The sequence below is a fragment of the Ictidomys tridecemlineatus genome, chromosome 3 (genome assembly GCF_052094955.1).
Source record: "Ictidomys tridecemlineatus isolate mIctTri1 chromosome 3, mIctTri1.hap1, whole genome shotgun sequence".
NCBI classification, from domain to species: domain Eukaryota; kingdom Metazoa; phylum Chordata; class Mammalia; order Rodentia; family Sciuridae; genus Ictidomys; species Ictidomys tridecemlineatus.
In genome coordinates, this window is record NC_135479.1 from 44,725,177 (window position 1) to 44,732,031 (window position 6,855).

Here is a 6,855-nt window from a genome sequence, read left to right on the forward strand (position 1 = left end):
ATTTTATAATCATATAAAATTTTTAAAAATCAAGAATTAAAATAAGCATGAGATTTAGGTACAAAGGAGCTAGAACAATTCTTGGGGTTGCCTAGAGAGGGACTCCAAGTGACAGGGAATTGCTACTCAATGTTGTAAGTGTGGTATGACAGTTGCCCTTTGTAGACTACATACTACATTTAAAACAATTAAAAAAATAATAATGGAAAAATACATACCAAATTCCTGATGAACCCACAGGGCAGTGGGTGGAGGCAGTGAGAGCCCTAAGGCCATATGGAGTGAGTGAAGCATGGAGACTGTGAGGTCTAGCCAGACAGAGAAGGTACAGACTTGGGCTGGACTTAGAATGGTTCAACCTGGGGGTTGAGGGTTGGGGGGAGTGTACAGGGAATTAAACTCAGGGGCGCTGGACCACTAAGCCACATCCCCAGTCCTATTTTGTATTTTATCTAGAGACAGAGTCTCACTGAGTTGCTTAGTGCCTTGCCTTTGCTGAGGCTGGCTTTGAATTCAAGATCCTCCTGCCTCAGCCTCCTGAGCCACTGGGATGACAGGTGTGTCCAGCTCAATCTGCAACTTTTTGACAATGATGCAAAAGCAATCCACATTCAATGGAAACTGGACTTTCATTTTTTAATTTTGATCTTTCCCTGGCTATCTGCATGTAGCTGGTCCTCTCCCGCCAGGTTGGGCAGCAGCAGCAGCAGCAGCGAGCTCTCCGGCAGCCCCACAGTCAGGAGGGGCAACAACCCACACTCCACAGGTGTTGCTAAGCCTCGATGTTTGGGAGGTTAGGTGTATTCGATGTATTTTTACCTTAGGAGATTTTCAAATTAGCAGAGTTTATAGGACCGTAACCCCATCCAAAGTCCAGGGACTCCTGTATCCACAACTCCACCTGGGAAACATCTAGCCTGCGAGTGGCTGTTGCTTCCATTTCTAAGCAACAGGTGCTCTACCTGTGCCTCTTCAAGGGACCAATCCCTCTCCTACTCGCAGCAGCATGAGCCCCACATTCAGCCCCTGACAGAAACCCAGGTCTCCTCCAGACCTAGCCCAGGACAGGGACCCACTCCCGGCAGCCCAAGGATGAATTCCAAATTCATGTCCTAGAAACAGATTTATCATAAATCAATCCTGGAAGTCTCAGGTTTAGGGTGAAGATGGGACCCAGACCCTCCCATGGGGGATGAGGAGGAGCAACTTCCAGAGTCAAGGGTTCTCTGTGGGCTGGTCTGAGAGCCAAGAAAATCTTTCTTAACAAAAAAACACTGAGGGGCTGGGATTGTGGCTCAGTGGTAGAGAGCTCGCCTAGCATGTGTGAGGCACTGGGTTTGATTCTCAGCATCAGATAAATAAATGAATAAAATAAAGGCCCATGAACATTTAAAAAAAAAATTAAAACGGCTGGGGCTGTAGCTCAGGGGTAGGGCACCCCTGGGTTCGATACCCAGTACTGGGAAAAAAAAAAACATGAAAACCAACGCAGAGTCCTGCCACCCTGATCAGCACATCAATAGCAGCAGTCATTTCTCCTATAGGACCCAAATGTAGCACCTACCTTAGGCATCATTTTATTTTATTTTATTTTATTTTCAGGCATTGCTCTCTGATGAGGTAAGGAGAGCTTAAAGAGAAGTTCAGCGGCCACCTAGTGCCAGCCGGCTGGGGCTTGGGAACAAGGATGCAGGTCTCACTCATTGGTACATCTCAACCATGCCCTGCTGAGGGCCAGGGCAGGCTTCTAATGGTGCACAAAACAGAGATGACCCCGTCATCCTATTGCCTCTGAATCACCCAATGGACTTTTAAAACAGATCACTGGTCCCCCCCTCTCCAGGTCGGGGGTCTAGATGGCTGGGCTGAGAGGTGCATTTTTAAGTTTCCAGGTGACACTGAGGCTCCCCTTTGGGGGACCTCACTTTGAGGGGCTCTGATGCAGTAGATCCCACTAGGGTGACCTGCATTTTCTCGGCCAGCATCCCTAAAGCCACACCAACTGGGGGATGTGACATAGACCTTGGCAGGGGAGGCAGAGGAGGTGGAGACCAGGCTGGCAGAGAAAACCGCAGCCTCCTGAAGGCTGAAGGGTGAACCCCTGTCTCCAGTTGACTCCTTGAACCCAGATCTGCTGCTCTGTGCCTTCCCCCCCCCCCCAGAAAGATGCGCTGCCCTGAGCCTGTGCAGCCCCGGAACAAAGAGCATCCACGGGCGGATTCACCTCCCACGGGCTCAGCAAATTAGAGCCATTTCCACCCCCAAAAAGTGAGGGCTGGCGTCTCTCCCTAATGGGAACACGGCCCGTTGTCTGGTGCTGCCTCTCCAGGATGCCAGAAGCCTGCATGATCTGTTTCTGCCTCTCCTGCGAATTGTCACCGCTGCGCTGCTGCGTTCTGTCGTCCGGGCGCAGGGCACAGCGGGCTGCGGAGAGGGAGGCGGCCTGGCTGGGGAGGGAGCCCCACGGAGGGCTCCGGGCTGCAGCTCCCTCGCCGCCTCAGCCGCCCCCGCCCCTCGCCGGCTGGGCTTTGTTTGCTGACAACAAACAAGAGCCCTCAATTCCACCGAGCCAAGGCCAGGGAGAGATGAAGCATTTTGCTGTGAAGGGAAGATAATAACCATCGTAGCCACCATTTGTTGAGTCAGGCACCTGGGGAGAAAGTAGGGAAACCTCACCAGCCCGGGAGTCCTAGGCTATGTTTCCTAGTCCCGTTTCACAGAGGGGGAAACTGAGGCCCAGAGAGATCGAGAGAGCCTGCAGGGCTGGGACGTTAGCGCCGTGGTAGAGCATTTGCCTAGCAAGTGTGAGGCGCTGGGTTCGATCCTCAGCACCACATAAATAAATAAAATAAAGGTGTTGTGTCCATCTACAACTAAAAATATTGAGAGAGAGAGAGAGAGAGAGAGAGAGAGAGACACCCCATTTGCATCCAGGGTCATCAGATGCCAAAGACTGTGCCCTTGAAGCTGCACTACGGGGTTAGGATTTGCATGTGAGAACAAATCAGGACTCTTGAGGCAGGAATACTGAGTTGTATCAGCAGCACCGATGGAAACTTCTGGATGGGAAGGGACACAATCAGCCCCTTGTCCCACTGGCACATTTCCCACTGCCGATGTGACAAATGAGAGTAAAGCCCCGTCCTTACACAGAGGTTTTGCCACCCTGGAAATTGTCTCGACCCAAGGTGGCTGAGAACCCCAGGTACTGGCGCCAGTCTTCCTTCATGGGGACCCGGGGGTGGGTTCACGAAGCCGCTGCCTTTTCCAGCCGTGTATGGGGAGTGGGGGTGGACTTGGCATAGAGGGTTTCTAGAAGCTTCTAATAACCAAGTACCTTGTGGGAGCTTTCAGAGCCCAGGACCTATCTTTCAACTGTCCTGCAACTCCACAAGGGCTATGGGAGCTGGGCCACAGAGGTGTCACCTGAGCTCCAAGAGGGAGCCCTCTAATATGACAGGCCCCTAGCTCATCTCAGGAGTGACCATAGCCATCTCATCATCCCATGGGCACCTGCCTATTTTAATTGGTGGTGAAACTGCATATAATTTACCATTCTATCCATTTATAAGTACACGGTTCAGTGGCATTAAGTACATGCACAGCATCACGTAACCATTACCCCCATTCATTTCCAGAAATTTCCATCATCCCAAACTGGACCTCTGTACCCATTAAATAATGACTCCCCATTCCTTCTCCCAGCCCCGGCAACCATCCGTCCACCTCTTTTTTCTGACTACTCTAAGTAGCTCACATCACATTCATCCATTTGTATCTGGCTTATTTCACTTGGAATACTGTTGTCAAGGTCCATCCATGTTGGTCCGTGTCAAAATCACTGAATCCCACCTTACGGCTGAGTGTCATGCCACTAGACAGACATGGATTTTGCATATATGATGGATTTTGTTTATCCAGTCATCTAAATATGGACGTTTGATTTATTTCCACCTTTTGACTGTCGTGAATAATGCTGCTATGAATTTGAGTGTATAAATATCTGTTCAAGTCCCTGCTTCCAATTCTTTAAGTATAAACCCAAAAGTGGAATAACTAGATCATGTGCTATCAAGGCCTGATTGGGTGAGTCCTCAAACTCTCTACTGAGGGACAAGAGCCTCTGACTGTGTCTGGGGACCAGCGCCCTCACCTGGACCTGTTGTGAGCCCTGTGTGTTTGTTACCCCCCACCCCATCTGTAAAGGACAGAAGAATTAAATGCTTTTCTAATTGTTTTCCCCAGAATTTCTAGAGCAGGAACAGATGATGGGAAGATCCAGAGGGAGGCTCAGAACCCGTCCCACTCCCTACTGCCAACATAAGGGCTCCCCTTTGACATCCTTGCTAGGGTACCATGTGGTGTTCAGGGCCTGCTACTCTGGCACCTTGGAATAGTGAGAATTTAAAGCTGAAGGAGTCTGAGGAACTGTATGTGGGGAAGCTCTTTTTGATCTTCCCTTGATGCAGGCTGCAAAACCTAGGAAGGGTTTTCTGGTCTTCCCTTGAAACAGGTCAAAAGACCCAGAGTAAGGGTTGGGGTTGTGGCTCAGCGGTAGAGCGCTCGACTAGCACATGTAAGGCGCTGGGTTCGATCCTCAGCACCACATAAAAATAAATAAATAAAATAAAGGTATTGTGTCCAATTACAACTGTGTCACATAGAACTTATATTAAATAAACGTGCGTGCTTTCTCTTGTCAATCTGGCTGTTGTTTCAGGGGCCCCAGCCAATGAGCCCGAGATGGGTAGAAGAAAAAGATAAGTTTCCTCCCCAACCATTGGATCCCACAACAGGATGGACACGGAGACTGGTCTGAGGGGTCCACCTGTCTTGGTCCCCAACCCCAGGCTGCACCTTCCCTGCCCTCTCCTGCTGCAGCGGGAGAAGCCACCAGCATGAGGTGACCAGGTGGAGGGCCCTGCTGCTGGAGAGGTGCCCAGGTACCAGCCAAAAATGCAATGGGAAGGGCCCTTGCCAAAGGAGAGTGCACACACACACACACACACACACACACACACACACACTCACATCCAGTACCTACAGACACAGATTCAATGGCTTATAAACTAGCACAGCCAGTTGATCACACTGCTCATCTGAGAACTAGCTGTGGCCCTTCTGCACAGGTCAAGGATGAGACCAAATGGAAACTAGGCCTTGCCCACACCAGGAGGGTAGAAACACCCTGCCCAACCCTGTAGACAGAACGTTGGCAGAGGCCCCACCAAGGCTAGATCCTGGTGCCCCTCCACCCCCAGGAAAAGGGCCTCTGTGCTCCTTCCCTCCCCCCTTCCCTAGGGCTCTCCAGGCCCTGAAAAACCAACCAGGCCTCCCTGCCTGCTGCACCAGCCCCACCCCCAGGCTGTCTGGTGCCGAAAGGAAAGGAGAGCATCGCATAGTCCCCCCACCCCACCCCACCCCTAAGTTGCACCACAGAGCGGGGAGAGGAGAGCAGGCAGGAGGAGGGGAGAGGTGGGAGGGCGCTCCAAGAGTCCGGAAGAGCCCCTACAAACTCCCCTCATCTTCGTGAAGACAGGCCGAAGCTCTGAGCCCTTTGATGCAGACCCCAGGATGTCTGCAGCTTCTTCAGTGCCAATTACTGGAGAAATAACTCAGTGCGCTCACCCCCTGCATCTCAGCAGACACTCTTTGGGGACATTTTAAGTCTGACTGTACCTGCTAAGCAGCTGACAAGTGAAGCCTCTCATCTCTCCCTCCCTCCCTCCTTCCTCCCTCCTATCTCCTCCCTCTCTCCCAGGCTCCTTCAGGGGAAAAGGGGACCCAAAGCTGGGTGGTATGAACCCTGTCCCCAAGGCAGGGCCTACACAGATCAGCACCCTATACCACCGGCCTGGGCCTTGCTTCTAGATGTGGTGGGGCGGGGCCATGTTCCCTAGGGCCTCTGTCTTATGCTGGCCCCTCAAACACAGAAGCCGTGTCTTATTCATATTTGAGTTGCTGCTTAGCATCTAGAAATATTGCTGGCTGGATGGATGGATGGTTGGATGGGAAGGTAGATGAGCCGGTGAGTTGATAGACGGGGAATGGATTGGTGGGGCACTGGGCAGATGGATGGAAAGATTGGTGGATGGCTATTCTCAGTGGATCACTGTACCAAAGGACAAGAAGATGGATGCTGTCCCATTGGGAAGATGGATGTGCGCGTGCGTGCATGGACACAGGAGCACGAAGGGATGAAAACACTCCCAGGCCCCTGGCCAACCTGCTCTCCTTCCCTAGGGAAAAGGTACCAGCTCATGAACCCAAACCTACACTTCCCACAAGCTGTGGATTCCTGACCTGGGATTTACTCAGTTCAAAGTGACCAAAAGTCTCCCAGAAAGAGCTGATTTTGAAACACGCCCCATAGGCCATCGAGGACCCAGTTTGGGGGGCCTTAATTATGACGTGGTGTGGAGACCAGGCCAGGTCTCTAAAGCAGCCACTATCTGGGGAAAGAGTAGCAGGTCTGGCCTGCTTTCCCTTTAGCTACTCACCCACTACCCAGCCAGAACCCACCCACACTGGTTCACCAGGAGCTGAGGGGCAGAGGGGGAGGAACTGTGTTGGGATCCTGGCTCCATAGGCCTATACCCAGCCCACCTCAGCTACCCGCCTCCAGAGTTTGCATAATCCCTCCTGACCCCCTACTTTAAACCCCATAAATTCTATCCACCAAAACCACTCCCGCATTCCTTATGTCAATCAGCAACCCCTAAGAGGTTGTGCAGCGGAGGATTAACTGGGATTAACTTCACATGTTCATTAGTCAACCCTAAACGTGTATGCAGATCTCTACAGAAACTCACACACAAGTATTTTAAAATAAATCATTCAAATATGCTCTGGTGC